This window comes from Pelecanus crispus, chromosome 5 (genome assembly GCF_030463565.1).
Source record: "Pelecanus crispus isolate bPelCri1 chromosome 5, bPelCri1.pri, whole genome shotgun sequence".
NCBI classification, from domain to species: Eukaryota; Metazoa; Chordata; class Aves; order Pelecaniformes; family Pelecanidae; genus Pelecanus; species Pelecanus crispus.
In genome coordinates, this window is record NC_134647.1 from 4,786,173 (window position 1) to 4,810,192 (window position 24,020).

Genomic DNA, 24,020 nt, shown 5'->3' on the forward strand with positions numbered 1-24,020 from the left:
CAAATCCCACATTAGTCGTCAGCACATCAGATCTGAGACTGCTCTGGGTTCTAAGAATATATCTTTATAATTTAAGGCTTACAAGGAGCATGCACCAATTAACACCGTGGAGCAAGCTTTTGATACAAATCATTATTAAATAAACACGCTGAAGCTTTTCAGAACCAGAAGCTGCAAATGATAACAAAAGAAGTCAGCAGATCCAGAGTGAAAGCGCAAAAACCTCCTCCAAAACATACTCTGATGTCATTACACAAAAAGTAGTGGCTCGCAACGCTGCCATAAGCAAAAAAAAAAAACCAAAAACCAAAAATGGAGGGGAAGTTTAAAATCTGCCATTCTAATTTTTAATCGTCTGAAAATGTTTAACGGTGTATATTTTACGCCTGTGAGAGATAAGCGCTGCAATCCAGGACAGGAAGAGTAACAGGACACTCTTCTAGTCCTAAAAGTCAACAAAAAATAATTTGGAAGTATTTTTAACTTATTTTATCTGAAGCCCTGACAGTTAATTTGGTGTGAAAAACTGCAACGGTAGAAAACAGATGTTAAGGGGCAAGCATATAGTTAAGGTCAAAACAAACATAAAACATAGCTTCTATTTCTAAGGAGGGAAAAAAAAAAAAAAAAAAAAAAAAGATTTGTCCAGCAACAGGTTTTATGCTAAACCTGCTTTTTTATTGTTCTGCTTGTGATATCTGTAGACTACACAATGCAATACTGTCTGCCATAGTGCAATACCTCTCAGCACTAGTAATTTAAGACTTTCTTCTCTGTAATACACTAAACCATCATAACCTGTCTCTTCCTATTTAGTTTAACCTACAACCACCACATACTGATTTGGCTGTGTGTGGCTTTCTCTATTGCCATTTATTACTCCGCTCGACTCCTGAAATTCTGTTTGCAATTTAAGGCCACAAATTAGAAGCGTAAGTCATCTGTTTCCTATAATCCCCCTGTCAGGGCTGGAATCACATTTGGAGCTCAGCACCAAGCGTGGTCCTGGGCCGGCGCTGCCGCCCGGATTGGCCACGCGGGCTAAAAGCTGCGCTGGGAATAAAGAACAGGCAGCCCGGCACAGGGCTGGAGGCGGCGCGGAGAGGGGAGAGGGAGAAGCCAGCCGGCTGCACAGGAGAAATAAATACTATTTTACAACCGTAACCTTTGGAAATATTCTAACCAAGAGCTGGGGGATTGCTATGGGCGCTTTTATATACATTTTTTTTTTTTTTTTTAATATTTTTAAGCCATCTTATAGGGATGGTTATAACTTACTTATTCAATACGAATCTTTGACGAGTTCTGCCACCTTTGTCATGCAGCACATTTTCTCAATGCTGTCTTTTGCTGTCCTAATTAACTATTTTCCGCCCGCGTGGCAGGCACACTATGGAGCTAAAATGGAGATTTTTAATGCACTGACTCCATTTTTCTCTTTTTTTCCTGTAATTATTCTAATGAAACCATGCATTTGTTACTTTGATGCCAGTGGGAAATGATTTTAAGCATGTAGATGAGAAATCTTAAAAGCAGATCCTTTTTTTTTTTCCTGACAACAAAACCTTAGTTAAAATAAAAAAACAATTCTTTCATGCAAACATTTGGGGTTACGTCCAGAATTTGAATACTATTTTCTTCCCTTTAAGACATTTTAATAGTTGTTCCTGACCATCACTGATAGGAGCAAAAATCAGTCAGTGTTTCTTACTTTAGATTATTTTAAACTTTCTCTTTATTGCACTGTGAGTAAGACAGCATATCCTGTTACAATCTGAAAAGAGCAAGATAAAGCGTCTGTAAAGACCCCAATTCAGAACAGCAGTCGGTTGGAAAAATATCTCTAGCTAATAGCCCAATGGGAAAACTACTCTGCTTTGAGGGGTGGGGGAAATAAATAAACAAAAAATAAAACTCGATTCCATTAATAAAAACTGACTCATATTTACTAATAAATATACTTTTACATGGGCTTTGAACTTCTAACAAGCAAATCAACTTGTTTTAAGTAGCGTACTCTGGTCGTGTAGACAGCCAAATGCTGAATTTTGCAGTGTGATCCAGGCTGAGTTGCAGCAAATATTTTTTCCCTTGGATTTAAGCAAAACAATAAAAACCTTATAATTTTTGTTTAAGTTAGAGGAGTCCTAAAAAAGAACATTCCACTGCTCTTTGTGCTTCTGTAACTTAAAAATTGGCTGTGCTTTTAAGTGAAATTTGGCAGGCTGATAGTCTACAATGTGACTAGGATATTTGGACATAACAAAATTGGCCAAGATATGATATTTTAAATGGAACTACTGTTCATGCAATTTCCTAAGGATTTTTTTTTTTTTACTATGCGTTTGCTATTACAGTTTTATACACACAAATAAATACGCATTATGAGTCCATAATATACAAACGCAAACTATTGTCAAGATGCATTTACAGCGTGTACTGTGATGATTCCTAAGCAAAAAGGCGCTCTCATAATAATGAATGCCCATTATTATAAATAAGCGCACAGTAGAAATAACTCATGACACACAAAAGCACACGCAAACCACTTGGTTTGTTCCAGAGCTCAGACACCAGCGCTACTATTGCCGAGCTCTGCGTTGGAAGAGCAACTGGAGTCCTGCCATGGAAATGAGCAGCATGCTAAGGAGCAGATGTTCCTCTTTGGAGGGATCGGGGGGGAAGTCTTGCACCAAAATGTTGGTGGCCCCTTCTGGGTTTGTGAGACAACCCAACTGCTGAGATGCTGTCCTGAAACTGCGATGGACCTGTCTACTAAAAAGCTGGAAGCTGTAGAAGGTGCGCCTACACCAGCGCTTAAGAAATATTTTGCAAGTCGTGTTTAACTACCGTTTTAAACCTATGTCAAGGGCCAGGAGGCTTCTTCCCCTTCACCGAAATGTCACACGCTTCCAAGTTCCCAGAATAACGTGCACGTCAAAAAATACGCTGACCATCTTGCTCTGTAGAAAGAGGGTTTGTGTGTGCCAGGTTCCACACAGACAGACACATGGTATAAAGTCAAATTGGCCATTGCTTTTATTAATTACCAGTTGAACCAAACTGAGCAATTTAACCCCAGGCCTGGAAGCTGTGCCAGCTCCGCTGTGAGCTACACCACCGCACAACCTCCCCCAAACCCAAGCAAAGCCGGCGCGTCTGCCTCGCATCTCGCTCCACCAACACGCACGACGCAGCCCCAAACGCTGCAATGCGGCTCCACAGACAAGAAAAACCTTTTCTGCTCTACTGTGTTCACTCTAGCTCTATAAAAATTAAAGAAAAATTGTGTTCATTTTGCTTGTCCCAGGGTTATGAATTAAAAAATGATTTGCCATACGAACGATACAACCGTATTTTACACAGTAGCACAAACTGCATCCCAAAATGCATTATGCATTAAAATACATGGCAGCAATCTCAGATGCAAGTTAGAGACAAGAGTGGTGAAAAACCACTGCATAGTGAATAAATGAAAATATTCCAAAGGCCACCTGGGAAGCCAGCAGCAGAGGCAGGTGCGGGAGCCGCGTGGTTTCGGGGCTCCAGCTCAGGCCATGTCACAGCATCGAGAGGGTAGGAAGGGCTCTGGAGACGAAACCAGAATCACACGCAAAGCAGAGCACCTCGAGAAGACATGGGAAATCCCTTTGGTTTCCAGGACCTTGAAAACCAGGGAGCTGAACAACCACGGCATGATAGCCCAGGAAGAAAAGATGACATAGAAATGGCTGAAGCAATATAGGAAGTAGGAGAAAAAAAAGGGAACCTGATCTGTGGCCGAAGCCCTAGATTAGCTTTCAGTAATCATAGTCTGATGCTCAGCTTGCTCTCCCTAAAAACCAAATCAGACAACCCTGTAGTCCTTAACACGGATTCAAACACCCCCTGGCAACCGCTATTTGGAATAAACCGGAGGGAGTGCACGAGCGGTTTAAAATAACACTGTTTTGAGCTTAAAAATGCGGTTTTGACTTAAGAATGAAGTTTTGAAGCAGAGCCTAAAATCACCTGCAGACAGAAATGTTTTTGTCCTGTTCTTTGGAGCGCAGAGAGAGCTGGGCAGCGAGGAGCGCTGGCTGCGGCGAGAAGGCGATCCTTTCGTTCTTCTGCGCGTCCCAGTTCCTGCAGGAAACATCCCAAATCCACACACTGTTCCCCAGCGCTACATCTTGCCTATGGATCTCCAAGCGATCTGACAGATGTGTAAATTCACACCGAGCCAAAAACTGCCCCGGGATAATACAGCTGTGCACGCTAAAGAGTGCAAGTTATTCCAGCATTAACTTGTGGACACAAAAAAATGTCATTTTAACCCACCTTTTGCTTCCAGGTGTACAGTTGCCTGAGGTCATTTGGGGCTGATTTCATGCCATTGCGGTCAAACTGACCTCTTTTTTGGCCATTAAAACCTAAAATACAAAAAGGATTCTTTTCTTTTTTTTTTTTTTTCTTTTTTGGGGGGGTCGGTAATAGAGTGAGTGTTTAACAGGCTATGCAAGGATGAGCAGATTTTCTTAAATGCCAAATGTTGATGGATACATAGTGCAGATACACTAGTATCATAGGCTGTAAATGTCACTTAGCCTCAAGAATTCCTCTGTCCAACACTGTTATAACAAGGTGCTTTTAAAATTGGAACAGGATTTACACCAGAGAGGTGTGAATCAAGGATACATTTTTTTTACCCAGTGATAGCTCATCAGCTTGTTACAGAAACCTGGCATGGTTTAGGCAAAGCTAGATAGTTACTCAAACCCACAATGATTTACAGGGGTTGTTCTTAATGCTTTCAAAAGGAGCTATTACTGGACGTCCCAAAAGTAGCTTTGAGCATAATAGTCTAGTTTGTGATATACCGGCCAAAGTAGCCAAACAATCCGGAACATATTAATTACAGACAGAAAACAGATTGTTCCTAAAAATACAGTCTTACTCTGTCTTTTCATGGAAAAGCTGTTTCTGAGTAGGTGAAGCACACAATAATTTGTTCTCCAAACCAATTGAAATGCGCCATAAGGGTGGCGCAGTCAGCAGCAGTCACTCCTTTACACCAACATTCACTGGACAAAGTTATTAACCCCACATTAATCATTGGATAGAGTCATAACGGAGTCATATAATAGCTGAAAGATTACAAATTTGGAGATCTGATGCAGGAAAAAAAAGGTTGGAAAGAAAAATAAGTGCTGTATTCAATGAATTCTCAGCGGCTATTACTTTACATCAAAAACTTTGGTTTTCCACACACCCTACCTCAATGTATCAAAAGATACTCAGAAAAGCAGTGTCATTTTCAGGCGTTTGGGATGGGGGAGGCGGGGGAGACAAGAGGAAATACATCCCTGTGGTAAAAGCATCAGATGAGAAATCATCAGCCCTCTCCTTGCTGCGCTACCTTTACCCCATCTGCAAATTGTGTGGAGAGGGAAGGGAGATGGACTGATAATATTTCTTTGCCCTTGAGGATGTAATTGAGGCTCTGATTCATTAATGCTTGTAAATCACTGTTAAATATCCAAGTGACCAAGCAGTTATTGCATAGGACTAGGGGGTCCACAGCATAATTTTTCTTTCCTTCCGGTTCCTCTGAAGGTACTTATTAAAGATCTCTGAATTTGCAACTCCCCAGGCTTGTGGAGCCAAGCACGAGGTAGTGAGAAACTAGTGTTCAGAGTGCTCATCCTTTACTGACAGCAGATATCTCAGCCATCCCCATATCCAGTGAGTTAAGGGTGCCAGAAACAGCTCGAAGATGGCTCCTCCTTGACAGGCGAGATGCTTACAGCGACTATATAAGGCACAGGCTCCCGGGATGCCTCGCTAGCAAAGCACCAGCGATCCCAACCAAAATCTAAACATGCTCAAGATGGATGTATCCTAAGGACATAGAGCTTCCCTTGACTGTGTACTGAGCATTCCTGTTTCTAATCCTTTTCCAGACCAATGTTAACCTGGAGACAGCGCAGAGCAATTTGCGGATGGCTTTCCGGAGTTGACTGAAAGACTGGCTGAAACGGCGCTGCGAAGAGGACTGCACATCTCCTCATTCATTTCAATATGGGAAGATGGATACTGAAGGGCCAACTGCTTACAGCTTTGTATGGCTGATCTCCTCATCAAGCCATCTTCATGAACGCTCTCAGGGAACTGGGTGGTGCGTGCCGCATCGTGGCATTTCACTGGCGTGGTGGCACGCGGCATAAAGCAGCACTGAACATGCAAGAACACACACGCACAAAAAACCATAAAAATAGGATGTTTGTTACTCTCTTAAACACAAGGTTAAAAGTTGCATTTGCATTGCTTTAACCTACAAAACACAGCATCGTTCATGATGCTTTGTGGGCTTATTCCCTTAAAACGTGATGCAGGAGCAGTGAAGGTAGTTCTGTTTTATAAGATAATACGTGTTTTTGAATGACCTAAAGTGATGCTCAGATTACAGCATGAAAACTAAATTCCAGGAGGAAAGCCACAAATGGGAGTAAAAATCCCCACAGATTATCCTCAAATATTCTGGAGGATCTCTCTTGGGATCCTCAGCATCAACAAACAAAAAGTCCACTGCGGCTATTCAATAATGAATTTACAAGGCAGAATATTCTCTGGTTGTATTTTCATGAGTAACTCTCCCTATTGATCACCTGTCTGTATTTAATGCATGAGAATTTCTTCATTGGGATTTGGATTCTACAAAACACTTTGCATTTTAACGTGAATCCATGTTTCAACCTGCATGGTGGGCGAGTGCTTTGTTGGAGGACTGGGGGTGAACCTCTCCATTAGACCTTGAGGCTCCTTCATGATTCAGGACTATGTCTCCCTAACCCCAGCTAACTAACCCGCGCAGCCTTTGCTCCCCACACCGATGGCAAAGCAGGTCTCTGTTCTCTCTCACCTCTGCCTTCTCTTACCACCTGTTTATCTCCTAAACCGTTTAAATCCTCACGTCTGTCCACATGGCCTTCCTGATCCCCCTCGGGCATCTGTTAGCAAACCAAAATTCCCCTCTCCTTTGCCTCATTCTTCGCCTTTGCCAGGTTTCTATACCCTGCGTCAGGGTGAGCAAATTTTAACAGAGGAGATGTCATCTTGGAGCGATTAACATCTTTTGGGGTTACCCAAGAGCAGCTCTCATCCTTGCAACCCCCTTCTGCACTTTACCCTCGGGGTGACTGTTGTCCCCTAAGCGCTTCACAGGTCTCGCTCCTTTGCTGTGTTCAGCCAAACTTCTCAACCCTTGGCAGGGTCATATTCTGTCAGCTTTGGGATTTCAATCATTATTCTCTCCAGTGCCAACTCTTTTCAAAGGAAACAAATACATTGTACAAAGGAGAGAATGAAGAAAAACACCCGGCTTTTGATTTTATTGGTATATATGAATGTAAACAACTTCAAGGACCACTGCTTAGTGAAAATGTTATTTGTCTGCTCTTTTTTATACATATAATTTCAGATTTTGTGAACATTTTAAATCTGTTTTTATCTTCAAGAGCAGAAAACTAAAAAATATAATGCTGGGTGACCTGTAAAATTTTCTACAGATGGAGAAAAATGTGCTGATGGACCTCACATCCCCAGATAACTAACTCAGATTTCTTAAATTAGACAAAGCCTAACGTTAATGACAATTCTTATTGCCTAATCCAAAAACCAAAGTATGTTTCACCCATGATATGTAATCCATAATAAATGTTTAAACAATCTACGCAATTTCCAACGTCCAGGAAAACCTCTCAAATGAGTTTCATCTCTAGGCACCTCCTCAAGATGGAACAAGATCTTCTGTAAATGATTAACACCAGCCCTTGTTTCATTGCGCTCATCTTCTGGTGAGCCGCATGCTTCGCTTGCTCCGGTGGCAGAGGGAAGCCACCCCATAGGAAATGGGTTTGTTGCAGTTTACAATGTCTTTTAGCATGGTAACAGTAAAACCAAGAATAGCTTTTTAAACCAGAGTCGCATTTACATATGTATTGATTCCCTTCCCTTTTGTAGCGGTGGTTAACGCAATCTGATGAGCCGCATACCGAATACTTGAACACTATGAAAATCTGCTTTTTAGGATATGCGTGTGATAACTTGGATGCCACTAATGTAATTTTAAACTTTTACAGCATGCCAAAACATCTGACAAATTTTGTACCTTCTTTCAAGAGGATTTGGCATTTTTCTGTGCTGGTTTCTTCAAACATACGTAGCAGATTCACTTACTCCTGAAGAGCAGCAACCTCTAGCTCAGCATGTATTAACTCTTTCACAGCAGAGGACAATGCACTATTACTTTGCATTGGAAGTGAAAAACATTGTATCCAATTAAAATTGCATGGAAAATGAATGCAGGCAAAATTTAATTACCCAAATCGGAATTTGTCTAGGACATAAAGGCTAACACCCATACAGTTTTCTAAAAAGCCGTAGTCCCTATAATGGCCATATTTAATATTTTATATATGACCTAAGGTTAAATCTGAAAGATCTGCTATAGATCAATTATAAGCCACTGACGTATCCTTGAAAAGGAAGAAAACAAGTAGTTTTCTAGTAGCGCTGAAGAATGTTACAAAACATCAAAGACCTTGCCCTTTTCCTGATAATACAGAAATAAGGCACTGATGGAAAAAAGCTCTCATGATCACCAAGTAATGAAACAATAATGAGCATGGCAGTCGCATTCTCTGCTATCTCATTACAATACATGGTATTGTGGTATGTTTGCCAACACTTGAGAGAAAGGGAAAAAAGGCTGACATGTCTACCCAATATCATTTTTGTGTAGAAAAGAAATAATTAATGGAAGATTATTTTATTTCTTTATTTCTTCTTGAGAATAATAATCTTCCAGAATTACATTCTTGATTTAAACATTCATGGATCTGGTTGTTAGCTGAGCCACATCACCAGAGGTTGACTGTTGCTTAATCGTTAAAGTCGCAACAAATTACCCCAAGAAGAGATGGTCCAATATATCTTTACTCGTCTAATTCCACTACAGGAACCTTTTTCTCTTCAAGAAATGAGTATGAGGCAGATTTTGTTACTTATGTCCTACTCACCTTGAACTGGACATTATTTTCTGGAGGTCCACTGAATTCAGCATGGAAGAAATCATGGCACTAGCAGAGAAGTTCACATGAAAGAGTTAATGCACTTGCAGCCACCAGACACAAACACGAATCTTTGCAAGTCCTGCTGTAATGTGGCTCCCCTGATTGCCTCAAAAAGACAAATTTCTGTTACAACACGGAAACATTATAAACTAAATTCACCAGAGTCCCGTTGTGCCTTAGCTAGAGAATAAGATTCCTGTATTAAGTGCTTTTAATTTCAGTGCTTTGGAGCTGGTTTAAAACCGTCTGCTAATTTGCGGCACTGTTAACAGTCGCACTCTCACTGTTGCAATCAGAGGCAGAACTTCTTTAATGTGCCTCTTCTCATGCCACTTTGCTCGGGGATAAGCCTAGGCAGCTCTCCACCTGTCCTGTCCAATAAATCAGCTGTGTGAAGCCTCCAACAGGTGAATTTGTCAAGCCTCGATATACTCCTGATACGAGTGAAATCCTCCCGTGACAGGTGATGCTCGACCTGGTTTTACTTCCAGCTCTCCCAACTGGACAGCCCATCTCTCCCTATCTCCCAGGGTCACCATCACCCTTCTTTGTTGCACCAACGTGCTCTTGGAATGCTGACCCTCAGGACCCCACAACTTCAAAAGCACGAACCGAGCCTTGCAAAATGTGTTTGATGGCCCCACGTACCTGTGCTGCGGCTCACACAGGACCTTGCGCTCAGCATCGTCCCTGCCATTGCTCACCACAGTTACTCCCTGCAGCTAAGAAACATTGCAGAGCAGAATGAACAGGTCCACCTTTCTCATCACCAGCTTGCAAAAATAGCAGACGGTTGTCCTAGGTCTTGACCACAATGAAATACTTGAAAAACATCCAAGTGACCAAATATTGAAAAACTTCCTGTGGGGAACATCAAAGAAATTTCAAGCGGATGTGGTCCCCTGCTCCTCTACATCCCATCAACTAAAAAAATGTCACAACGTTGTTGAAGGTTACGTGATGTAATCTGGCACAAGGTGGTAAATATTGAAGGCTTGGGAAAAAAAATCTTTAAGTTCAGTACTCAGTAGTAGATATTTCACCGGAATTTATTATGGCAGGTGGAAGTAGGGTAGATGACAATGACCTGCAAACCATAAACTTGTAGGTATACTTTTTTCCTGTGGAAGTGAATTATTTTCAGGTAGTTTAACATATCTCTGATTGTAATTACTACGCAGACCAAGATCACCCTGAACATTTGACCTGAGTAGCTCCATTTCTTTGTTTAAGAACAGATTTACTTGAGGCTGGTGCAATATGTGAAAGGACCTCTGCTTCACTGCTGGGAACAAAAATGGAATATTAATTAATTTATCTTTTTTAAAAATTACTATTTTATCAGAATCTTGAAGTGGGGCATTTTTCTGTGTCAGGAAATTTTTTTTTTTTTAAATGCATATTTAAAATACAAACAGGAGAAAGAAAGAAAAAGAAATCATTCTTCTTCAAATTGAAACCAGCATAAAATATTACCCCAAAAGACCCGGGCTGATTTCTTTATAAATGAGCACAACGTTAGAACCATGGCAAAGGCAAATTGGCCTACAAGAAAACTGACAGCTTTATAGCCCCTGCCTCTGATTGAAATGTTGGGAAATCTCTTGGCAATTCTCCCAGACATCCAGGTAGAACAGTGAGTTCACTGATTATGTTAACTAAAACAATCTGCCTTTGCACAAATGCACCTCAAGCCCAGCCAAGTGTGAAGGCTTATCAACGTGCCAGACCAAGGAAAAGACCTATTTACCTGCCGAGAACAGCTAAACGATGGGGTTCTGCAAAACGACTCAGGGACATCAGTGGGCAGGGCTTGGTTTTATTTTTTTTTTTTAAATATATAGCCTAAGTGAAGGCAATGAGCCCTCGGTGGGACTGCGTGGGTGTTAAACAAGAGCGCAATTCCAACCGATGTGTTTAAACACCGGTAGTAATCATTAATAATAAGAAACACCATCCTAAGGAGCATGGTATTAAAACACATATGGACAGGGAGAATAAACTTATTTCTGGGAGCAAGAGGCTCAACGTAGCCCTCATGCTTTATCTTTTCGGCTGGCTGTGGTGCGGAGGAAGCTCCGCCAGGACACGGGCATCCCGCTCACAGGGTGAAGAAGGGGATTGTTTATGTTTGCTAGGGGGGAAAAAAATGAGAGCCATAATAAACCTAAACAATAAAGATTACAAAAAGAAACAACGCTGTTAAGTGGCAATCTTTTGAGGTGAATGCATAGCTGAATGTTATTTTAAACAGCACATAACCCAGGGAATTATGATGTTGTTTACACAGGCCAGTCTCTTGGAATCTGTATATGTTTAGAGTTCGGTTTGTTATATGTCTTGGTTAAGCTCTCCAATATGTCTGTCTTCTGAAAAAGAACCCTATGCTGTGCTAAAAGTTAGCTCCAGCAAGTTAAAAATACGGAGAAAGTACCTTAAGTAATGTCCCTTTCCCCAGAGATGCCCTTGGTAGCAGTCGGTAATGCAATCAGATATCTAGGGTTATTTCGATTGCCTGCCAAAACATCACTCATGTCTATTAAAGCATCCTGAAAAACACCATTACATCAATTCCAGCAACGGCATAATTATTCTTCTTTCTGGAATGTCTTCTGATGTGAGTCACTCTGCCGGCGTGGGATTTCGCTGGAAAGCGGCTGTAGGAATGTCCCAGAGGCTGCGGGGTGGAGGCCGGCAGCGAGATGCTCTCCCCCCACCACTCCGAGGATGCCCAGGACAGTGGTTGGATGCACCACGTGGTGACACCCCATCGATGGCTTAGACACAACCCCCTTTCCCAAAGACATGGAGCCCCAGCATGTTTCTTCTGCATTTATATACCGAGTTTTGAAAAAGCACGCTTTTTGCAATGGCAAACCAAAGCAAAGCACCGACAAGTCTATCTCCGCTGAATAACTTGGGGTTCTCCTTGGAAATGCAGGCAGCACGCTTCTAGGAAGCACAAGGCATAGTTGCAGTAGTTGATGCATTAATGAGCACCTCTGTGCTCTGTAAGTCATTCAGAGTGCAGTTATCTTGGAACTTCCACATAGGCAGGGCAAACTGCACCTCCTTAGTCCACTGTAATATGACTGCCGCTGGGACTGTAGTTTGTACATCTTTAGGAACAGAAGGATTATTATGGTTCTATATTCTGAGAGTTAACAAAAATATATAGAAAATCTGTTTGAGAAATTCTGGGTTTGATTACAGTAGTGTAAATCCCAATGTCTTTGATGTCAATGGATCGTCTAGCTCAACACTCACACAACAGCAGAGAATTTGGCCCTCTGCCTTCTCCTTTAATCTTTCTAACAGAAAAGTTTAACTTGATGAAATTCTGCTTCATTGCAGGAATAATACCGGCTAGAATAATGCAGGATTAATTTTGCATTTTAGAAGAATAAAGAGCATGTGACATTATCACTCAACAAGCAGCTAGACCAAAAGTCATCCTTAAAAGAACTACATGTAGATGGTTTTTACAAGGAATGGGGAAATGGACAAGTGCTACTGCTAAAAAGAAAATAATTTTTTTGTTGTTGTTGTTTTATCATCCAAACTGTTTCTATCCAGCCCCATGAAGCTATGGCAATGCTAGCAGACTTGTGATGAAGATCTGGCCTCATTGAAATCAGTCAAATTCTCAGCAACTTCAAAATTTCTGTCTTTCAAGCTACGTTCTGCTTGCTAAACATTACAGAGTCTACTCCAATGATAAAATTTTACTCAGCTATCAGATAGATCCGAATACCACAATCAAAATGACAGTATGGGAAAGGCTCTTGAAACAGACCCTTTGAGCATCCTTACATAAGGAAAAAATTATAAGTGAAATACTGAATAGTCATTTGCATCACTCTCCTACACATGAGGATGAATGTGACATTCCTCTTCATCTGTTGTGGGGACGCCTGCTTGATGCTGGTTATTAGAAAAAAAGCTCTTCTAAAATTTCATTTCTACCTTCAAGGAAGATTTGTTAACAAATTGAGAAGAGAATTCTGGGGGGAAAAAAGTGTGTTTTCACTGCAAGATTAATATTAACAGGATATCTTCAGTAGCAAACAAGTCAAGCTGTAATGTCACCGGTTTGCATGTGAAGACACTGTGCCATTTCACAGAGAGTAAATAAACATGATCTGGAGGCCCCCTCTGCTCCACCAAACAGAGAAGGTGCTATTAAAAGGTCAGATTTTGGGGGTCTTAGCATATGGAGAGTGCCATCATCCTGGATCTCTATGCTGCCCTGAAAGCTGTATCTCAGAGCACCACAAAGAGCTACATTAGGGGATTTGTAGAGGGAAGTTGGCAAGGGTGGTGATGGGAAAGACACCTTCCACTGGAAGCCTGAAGTAACTCCTTCTGCACCCTCCCATATTCGTTGCGTCACTTCTGCCCTCCCCAACAACATTTTGCCAGGGGCAGAGCTGTGAGGTCAAACCCTTAGCTGGGCCCCACCCACAGGGAACAAACCCTCCCCATGAAAGAGCTGGTTGAACAAAACCTCGTCCCACCAATTTCACTCATCTTCTCCCTACAAGGAGAAAGGTCATGAACCGGCCATCAGCAGGTCCAGGCTTGGCCTGTTTATTACATTAAACGTTACATTGAACGTGATTAGATCCATTTTATCAATGAAAAAACAGAGGCAGAGACACATGACAAATTTTCATACTTTGCAGCAGGATATTTTCATGCATTTGGCATTTATCACAATTTAATTTATTTTATGTTTTCTTGATTGTTTATTGTAAAATGGGATAGATATTTTGAACAAAGCTAGGGCAGGACATGAGTCAATATCCAGCAGCGATAAATATTTAGAGGCAACAGATTTGTAATAATTAGATGGAGACAAGAGATGATGAATTGGTAAATCTGAAAGTCTTTACAAACTCTGAAAATCTCAGATGATCGTTTAATCCATCAACCGTCTTCTTAAGAAATACAATCACGGAAACTCCTGCCAATAAAATCCTTACTGTAATCCTACCTTTATCTCATCCACAAATATACATTTTCTATATAAAGACACAATCCCTCTTAAAAGGTCAGCATTTATAGTTGGCTACCAAACACACCAATATGCCTACCCAACCATTCAAACTCTTCACCGTATCTATTTTATAATCTACAGACACTTCTATGGCAAACAGGGGAAAATACCTCATTTCTACATGGCAGACATATGTTTCTTCATGTACCAACTTCCACTTCTGTTTCTCACAGGTTACACACAGCTTAGATCCCCTTTTAGCTGAACGTATACTGAACTTATTAAAGATGAAGTGAACAGGCATTTCCTCATAGTACTACCTCACACACGGGACGGCTTAATGGCTTTGCAATTAATATATGCATAAGTACAACCTGCATTAGTGGTGGTAAAAGGCAAGTTGGCTACTTGATTACACATAATTAAACAATACCAAGGTTCCTGTGTTCAGTGCAGGCATGTGATATACCTGTTTGAAGGCAGTATGTGGTATGAGCCTATATACAGTTTCTTCCAAACACATGGCTAAGCTTGGCCTGAAATGATTCTCTTTTTTTTTCCAACCTATGGAAAGCACCTGGTCTCATCTCTCCGGGTGATAAGCAGTGATTTTAAAATGATGCTGCACCAAATCTCACTAGCAACCACAGAAAGCCTGGCCCAGGAGCTATCTGAAAATAAAAGCAAAAAAAAACCCAAAAAACAACCAAAAAAAGAGGATATCTTATCTGAACACGTTACAGAGAACTGCTGCGTGATGGAAATGGGGCCCCAGAAGGGGAAATCTGAGGACCTATTGCTTTATAGAAATCAGGGATAGATATCCTTACATTAGAGGAATGAACATAGGTTAAAAAAGTCCTGAGGAGGGTTGGGGAACTGAAGTAAGGTTTTTTAAGCCGAGCCTTCATATAAATTCTAACTCTGCAGTTAAATGGAAATGCTTAAGCCTGTAAAACTAGAAGGAGGTGAGGAAAGGGGGGAACCCATATATATGAAACTAGCAGATACAGAGCCATTTTATACAGTTCAGTAGGCAGGCTAACATGAACTTAATAGTGACAATTGTTTTAAATTGATTCAAATAACAAATACACATTTCAGAGATTATGAAGTTTTGCACTGCATTTTTCTTTTTATCTTTCAAAGAAAACAATGCTAATAGTTTCCTTTTTCCTACGCTCAATGACTATTTACTACTTTCTTGATGTGGACTTTCAAAATACAAAGAAGGTTTGGCAAGTTTTCAAAGTCTTTCTTCAAAGTCAGCTCTTAAGTACTTTTTATAAAAACATGAAGAATACTTCTTACTATGGAGAATTGATAATGTACTGCTTTCGTTATTTGTATATGAAATACTGTCAGATAAATGCACATGAATTCATTTGTTTGGACCTTCTCTGTTAACCTTCTGTATGAAATTGATTTCAATTGATCACAAGAGTCAGGAACGTAACAATTGCTTTCAACCAAAAGCAGCTCCAGACATTATAGACCCAAGTTTCAAAGGAAAAAAGTTACTGTACTTGCAAGTTTAGAGTCAAACTTGGCAGTTCTTCCAAACAGAGTGGTCAGAAGAAGAAAAATAAAAACAAACATTCTTCCAAGATTTTTTTTTCTTCAATTGCCATACAAAATAATGGTACAAGTATGTCACAACCCTTTCAGAAAGTTATTCATGAAGACATAAGCAAAGCGTCTTAAATACTTCGTTGCAAGATAGCTAATGTTTTTAGAATTTAAGGAACTTTAGAGAGCTCTCGGCTCTTTTCTGCTGCACAGAGCTGAACTTAAAAATGGACACGAATCAAAGCATCCCACTCCATGTGACAAACCTAAGTGGTCAGACCATTTGTAGCCGCTCACATAGATCTGTTTATTTCAGTGGTGAACTGAACCGGGGGCCAAATCCGGAGTTGATTTATAAGGTTGTGCAAATTAAATTGTGTCAGTAGGTGGAAGTAGACGTGAGTGAGTGCGAGAGCCCAGGCTGGTGGTGCATGCAAAGGGGCCTGAGAAAGGTACCAACCAAGCCGGGAGGGAGAGGAGCGGCCCCCAGGGCTATGGATGTCTTCTTCCAGATCTAGCTGCGCTCGCTTGAAATGGTAGCACCCATCCTCCACACCCCTTGCTCGCCTCCCTGCAAGGCCAGCGGAAGGCGATGATGTGAACATCCCCTAGGCCAGCTCAGAAATACCCGGCTGGGTTAGCTCAAACGCTCTCCGTCAGCAGGGTAGCAGAGCTCAGGTTGCTTTGGTGGAAGTGGATCACGAGCATCTACACCACCTCTTCCCCCCGAGAGCCCTGGGGGCAGCGGTGACGGGCAGGACCATTTTCAGCTGGCACAGTAGGTTTCCAAAGGAGTGTCTATGTTTTTACCCCAGTTGTGGGTCTTCCCCTGATTATCTCCAGAAATTACATTGCGGCCTTCGTTTCTCTCCCTATCCCTAATGCCCCTGTTCCTCCAATTTCCTGTCTCCGGTGCTGACACCTCTTTGTTCATCTCCCATCTTTTCTCTGTCTTGTCTATTTAGACTGTAAATTGTTTGATAAAGGGACCATGACTTAATAGGTGTTTGCACTACATCTGGCACCATTTGGTCTTAATCTCAGCTGGGACATGAAATCTCTACTATTAAGCGAATAATTAATAATGATTAGGTCCTAAAGCAGCAATGTGAAACTCCACTAACCTTACCCGCTGCTCCTATCGCTCTTCTATTTCTTCTCATGCCTGCTGGCTTCAGCAGGGATTATTCCCAAGCCACGTTGACCGAGGGGCAGCAGGCACTGCTGTTTGGAAGCCCACTGAATACTTTCTCTCCTTTTTGGAAAATGGAAAGTTAAACTGGGAATTATGCTAAGTGTGAGTGCGAGGTCTTACGAAAACTTATAATGCATTCTTGTGACAGGGCTATGCTATGCATAATATAAACAGCTGGATGTAAGGGAGATCGCTGCTCTCTTTCAGGAAGTAATAGCTAAAGAAGCATTTATTTCTGACAATTAATGGACATAAAAGCCTGTGTATTATCTAAAGAGGAGAAGATTAAAGGAGGGAAGTAGCTTACACTATTGGATTGGCTGCACCAAAACAAATAACCTCACAACTTCATTTTGTACAGAGCCTTCCATAAAGTCGGGATAATAAAATGCTTTACAGCGAGCAAAGAGGGAGGAAGCAGAAAGCAGAACAGATATGTTTTGAGCCGAGATTGGATACGAAGCAGCGAAGCCGTGCCAAGCAGCAGGAGCTGCAGAGGAGAAGCTCTCACCCCAGCGGCAGCAGGAGCCCAGGACAAGCCAGGCAGCGGGCTGGGCTTAGGCTGAGCAGTGTAAAAAAAAAAAAAAAAAAAAGAGAGGAGGGGGGGAGTAAAAAGACAAGGAGCCAAATTTTTCTCCTGATTCCACCAACGCAACCCCACTGACATCAATGGGTGTAACTGAGAACAGAGCCAACCCAAGGCAGCCCGACAGACACGCAGGGAGAGTTTGAAAACAAACAGGACGCTCCTGATGGGTGAAGGAAGATGGATGGGGAGCTTGCGGGGGAGCTCCCGGCCACCCCACTCCGCGGGAGACCCCATCCCAGACCCGCACGGCAGCAGCTCGCCGCACCGAAAAGTTTTGCTCGGGAGGCCCCAGGATGTGCCCAGAGCCCCGGCTCATGGCTTGGGGCAAGGGCTGTGCAGGTTAAAGCTCCTGGTCCCCATGGACCAGTGTGTCAGAGCCCGGGAGGCAGTGGGCGGATGCTGGACAGAGGGCTGTTCCCTACAGCTTCACAGATTTTGCAGGAAAAGGCACATTTCTAACGGGCTGATCAGCCCGCTTCTTAGCGCAGGGAAAAAAAACAAATCTTCAAGAGCCCACTGCAAGAGGAGATGTTTATCTGCCAAATGACAGGACCCCCGTGATTATTTCTGGATCCTGTTCTAGCACGTAAAAGGATCAGATTCAATAAAAAAATGGTGTCCAGCTTCCCCAGCACAGAGATCAATGCAAGACTTAAAATAAAACTTGATTTCTCCAGGCTTGCGCAGTCTTGTGCTGAGTTCGGTGGTGTGCGAAGCAGACACGTTTTTATACAATCTCACCCTAGATTACTTTCAAAAGTATTTTTTTCACAACATATTTGTTTGGAAGATTTTGCTGCCTCTTCCTCTTTTTCTATTTTCAGACAGCTTCGCTTAGTGGGAAATAGATAAATAAATGCAGATCTTTTTACAGTTACTCAACATTTAAAAATTGATCTGCTAAAAAAACCACCAAATTATTCCGAGCTTGTGGGACACACAGACATACTCCTTAGTTCTCTAATCCTTCCTAGAAAAAAAAATGTCCAAATAGTCATTTTGAAAAGTTGCTGGGAGTACACAGACAGCTGTTCCTCATACATACTGCAAATGTTTCTTTTAAATTCCTACAGACGCAAGAGTTTGATACCAAGCCAGTACCTCTAGAAATGGAGAAAACTAAACACACCCCATACTGATGCTTTTACTGTCCCAACAAACTTTCTCCCACAACTAAAATGTTAAAACTTTTGCCCCACATCCCACATTGTGAGATTAGTCCAATAACTAATGCTCTGTCCAAGTAAAATACATTTTGTCATTGCTTGAAAATGTTACCTTTCACAGAAGTATAGTATTTCTGACCAGCAGGGAACATATGTCAACATTATCTATTATTACACAATGTCAGGACCAGAAAGGGAAGGTGGGTGGTGGATGTTAATAACAACTTAAGCGATTTTCTAAAAGAGGCATTTGAGAAGTACAAAGCCAGAAGTTTTAAATGTTTTGTCTGATTGTAGCTGTGTCAGCAACCTGCCCCCACCACTAGCGCAAACCTAATTCTGCCTGTGACCCAGTGCCTAGTTCTCTTTTCAATTTGAGCCAACACATTGCTAAACTGGAAAGTTTGAAAAATACCTTAGAAAACTTCTCCACCAAAAAGGAAAGAGGAAAAAGAAAAGAAAAACTTATGATCAGCCCTGGTGAAAGTGTTAAGGCTGCGATCTTAAGACAGAGATTTTTCTCTTCGATTTTCTTTAACGCTGTGTTAAACTGCTTTTTGTGGGCTGCTACCCATAACTACATTTGTCTGCAGAGTGACTTCAAATTAAAGATTTTTTTTTTTCTTGATGGAGGAAAGGCACAGCCTCATGCGGCAGGCTCTCGCAGAAACCATCTCGCTGTTCTAGCCGAGGAATTGGGAAATTGGTGTTCACCCCACATCCTGCCACAGATTTCTTGGGTGCCCCCAGTCACGTCACTTTGCCACCCGGCGCCTCAATTCCCGGGGTGCAGCCCGCGGCCGGCCACCCTTCCCACCTCTCCCAGGTGCCACGGGATGCGTATGCCAGAGACCGCGACACGACCACAGCACAAGGGCCTTCCGAATACCCGAGATAAAGAGAGGGCCAACCGCGGTGTTTACTTACCGTGCACACGCGAGATTTCACTTCAATAGGCAAACCAAAAACTGCTGAATCAGCCCGCTCAGGTCCCCGGAGTCGCGCGGAGGCAGCTTCAGGATGCTGAATGATGGACCCTTCGGGTGAGGTTCGACAGCCCTCTGCACCACCCAGGATTTGGGGCGATTTGGGTAGTTCTAAGGTGACCAGACAAATATTTTTGGCAAGGACTTGCCTGTAAAACCCTCACTGTAGGAAAGTTTCCCACCAGAAAGCCTGCAAACAGAAATGGAAGAGGCAAAAGGCTTGCGCTAAATAAATCAAAGGGAGATGAGCGGTGACGCCGTTATTCAGCCACATTTCCAGTAGGAATTCTGTTACTGGAAAAGCTGAAATTAGTGTCTCCAGCATCTCTTTTCCACAGTCTGGTGCTAAATCAGAGAATAAAGCTGAAGGTCGACGGTGCTCACCCTTGTGGGAAGCCAAGCTCCTGTCACCCACCCGGGACGGCTCCCGCAGCCAGCCGGCACCGCAGAGGGGCGAGCACAAGGGTCCCCACATGCTGGAAGCGGGAGAGGAAAATGGCATTTTCCTAAAAAACAGTTGCCATGTGCGAGGCACGTTTGGTGCAGGTATTTCTTAAGCCGCATGTTTCCACGTAGCTGGTGGACAAATGTGTCGGTCCCAACCTCACCGCTCCACAAAGAGCAGCCAACCCCTCAGCATCATTCCGGTATTTGGGTAGTGTTGCCATTAAACCCCGTTTTCTGCATAAACATGTCAAATAATGGGCCTCACATTCATTTTTACAATGTGGATTTGGCTATTTAGAAAGAAAAATTACTTCCCCCACCACAAACACAGTAGTGTCAAAGTTGCCAGGCCCATAATATTTCCTCACCTATTTTTTTTTTTTTTTGTTTTCATATCTGTTTACAAAAACTATGTAATTTCTTTGCAGTGTGTTCTTTCCCCAAAAGCAAATCCTTCAGGGTATTTATTCCCCTCAAAATACAAATTATTCTGTTCCCCGGTAATTATCTGTTTTGCATACAGTTACACAGCTGAATCAGAAGCAGCAAGATATGAATAAATATATAAATAATGGACACACCGAGGTGTAGTTTCTCATGTTTAACATAACACAGGGGAATACATTTTTATAGCAAGCCAGTAAATGTTGTAAACTGATGTTTTCAATTCCAGTGACTTAGAATTAACTTCTAACTGTGAGATCTAAACTAGCTGCAGTCTTTTATAATCTCATGCTTTAAAGCTATAATGGTTTTTTTCATCTGCTGTTAAAGAAGAAATTACATTTTACTAGGAGATGGTAAAGGTAAACCACAGAAAAAGTATACTTCAAACTGCTTAAATATGATTATTTTTGTTCCATGTGATTTCACTCAGTGACATAAAGGAGAGAGCCCGGTTAGTTTATTGGAATGGGAATGCGCCGGTGAGTAGAGAAAAGCACACGTTGTTTGCCAGTGCTTATGGAGTTTACATAAAAAAGGAGAAATATGTCAAAAACTGTAGGAAAACCACTTTTTTTTTCCCCGTGAACAGCAGTTTAAACATCTACTGAAAGCAAAATCTTGTTCTGCGCCTTTTCTGTGAGGCCCAAACCAGTAACTTTAGGAGCAATTTCACACAAAACCCCCTCCAATCCTCTCTGGAGGTGCAGGCTCCTCCAAGCCATGGCAAGGGGCTGCCACCTCCCAAAAGCCATCACTCGGTCCAGCGCAGCCCGGCGTTTGCCTTGCATGGGCTTGGACCAGACCAAAGCCGGCCTCAGGATACCTTTAATGACTATTTTTTCATATCGCTGACCTACAGCTCTCCCGATCTGCTAACAACCCTTTTTTGACCCCTGCCACCCAGCCCAGCTCCTCTGCAGGGCTGCAGGCACCCCAGAGCCCCAAGGCCACCATTGCTCGCACCACCCCACCTGGCAAAAGTCAGCCCTGAGAGCCAAACACCCCTGAACCCGGGCTTGGAAATTCAAAGGCGACATGTGCTGGAGCTTGCAGGCCTGACTCCGCGTCTTCAGGAATGAGGTTGGAGCTCTGAACTCAGATCTGAACCTGGACCTTGGGTTTAGATCCAACGTTTTGGGTTGGGCCCCATCTCTAGCAAAAAAAAAGGATAAAAAGAGATGAAAAGATAATTGTAGAAACTTAAAAGCCAGTGCTGCATTCTTTCAAAATTACAAATTAAGCTATAAGCGATTCCAAACTCTGCTGTTTTTATTAAAAATGACTTAATAATCTAATCTTCCTTTCCTTTCTTTTCTTTTGGAATTTATCCTATATCCTAGTAATCGCACATAGGAATTACACAACACCACATTGGATACTCCTGACAATATAAACACAATTGTTTATCCAGAAGCATTATAGGTTCATGCAAAAATATGGCATTTAAAGCTTGTGGTCAGATCAAGAAACCACAAGTATAATTGTTTGTTTATCCAGCCAAGCATTACTCCGCCGTGTAAGTTTATGGGGGTTTTGTATTTATTTATTTATTTCGAACCCATTTTAAATATTAAAGTTATGGAGCGAAAGCAGACGATTCAAGGCAAACCCCACCCGCAGAGGGACGTTTTTAATATGGAAATTGCGCCTTCGTCGTAGCTCATGTTACCCAGTTTCATCCTTCCATGGAAGCCTCATGATAACAGGGCCCTTTGGTGGAATTTCGACATATTTTTCCCTTTAGTTCGGGGCAGCTGGTTTCTTTCCTCTCGGAGGAGAGAGCCGAAGTATATTTATCACTCCAGCAGTGACTCAAAACAAACAGGAAATCTTCATCAGCAGGCTCCTGGGCAAGGCAGATACCAAGGTACTGGCAGAAAGGAAACAGAGGCTTTCGGCTGGGGGAGTCCAACACGCAGCATATATTGCAGTGACAGCAGATAACTTGGCTAGAGAGCCACCAAATTATTTTTAAATGGAAAAAAAATAAGTAAGTAAAGAGGAGATCGCAAGGTAGCTGAGAGCACACGTGGCATCCTGGGGGGCGGCTGAGCTGGACGCCCAGCCCGGACACGCGGCGTGAACCTGGGAGCGGGAGGAAACCTGTGTGCCGGCTGGGATCGGAGCTTTCGCTTTGATCCAGCGTCTTAGGAAACCCACTCCTTTCGCCCCAGCGAGTCCTTCTTTTAAAGCAGGGGTTTCCGGCAGGGCTGGCTGCCTCGCGACCAGGAGGGAGGCAAAAAAGAAGAAAAGCAAAACAAAAAATACCCTAAGACAGAGTTAATAATTTTAACTACTGCCATGATTATTAATATTCATGGGTGGTTTTTAGAAAAGCCTCTGAAAACAGGCTAATAAATGGCCTGACAGCGGATGACTCCTCCTGCATTGATTAGAGACAGTCCTGACACAGGAACTGCTCTGTTGAGTTGGTTTTTTTTTTTTTTTTCCTTTCTTTCCCCACCAGTGTCATTAAACATTAAATTAAAATACTTCAGCCCATCTTAATAACAAAACAAAGCACAGCACAAGACCCATACTGGTAGCAACCGCTCAGACTTCAGCCACGCAGACCCCTTGGAGACATCGCTGTTAAATGGCTGCAACCCTAGAAAGGATGCTGCGAGGCTGTAGCTCTGCCACCACACCAAACACACAAGCAGCGCAGTTCGGGTCGCGCTCATGGGCTCGGCTGATCCATCAGATTAAGGAAACAGTTGCTGAAAATGGGGAGGATTGGGAAGAGTCGCTATCTGCTTCCCCTGCTCTTCTGCTTCTCCCCGGGCGCCTGCGGTTTACGGTGGCCGGAGACGGGGCACGGTGATCCCTCGGTCTGACCTGCTGTGGGCTTATCTCCAGCACTGGCAGGAAACGGTGGGGCTGGCCAGGCTGCACTTTCGGTGGTTAAAAGGAGACTTCTGCACCTTAAAACGTGTGACTGCCTTCCCTTGCTCTTGGCCAACCCCGGATAGCTGCAGTGCCAAGAGCCTACCACACCAGCCAACCTTCCCTCTTGAGCCAGATGTACCCCTCAGCCTTGGAGGGGTCTGGAAGGGCGAGTCCTACACTGACGTTTTTATGTGTCCAGGCTGGACTCAGCTTGAGCTTTCACTACCAGTTCTCCGATGCAACAGACATCACATCCTTATCGCCAAGCTGCACCCTGTGACACCTAACCTCAACATCTCACCATAGAAATCCAGCCCTCTATTAATAAGGATGACTGACTTGGCTGCGAACCTAAGGTGCAAGGGGCTGATATAGGGAACACCAGACACTCACATCCTCACAAACGGTCGGAAGGGTAGTGCACTCGGATGCAAACACTGCCTAACTATGGAAACGACAGCATGAAATCACCGCGGCCTGAGACATCCCAGACAGAATAAGCATTAGCGGTGAAAGAACCAGTTTAAGAGAGTGAGTGCTTCATACTGGCAAATACACAATCTCCACGGGACTGCCCTACGGAATGCTGGCTAAGGTCTATGTCAGAGAGATGACTACCA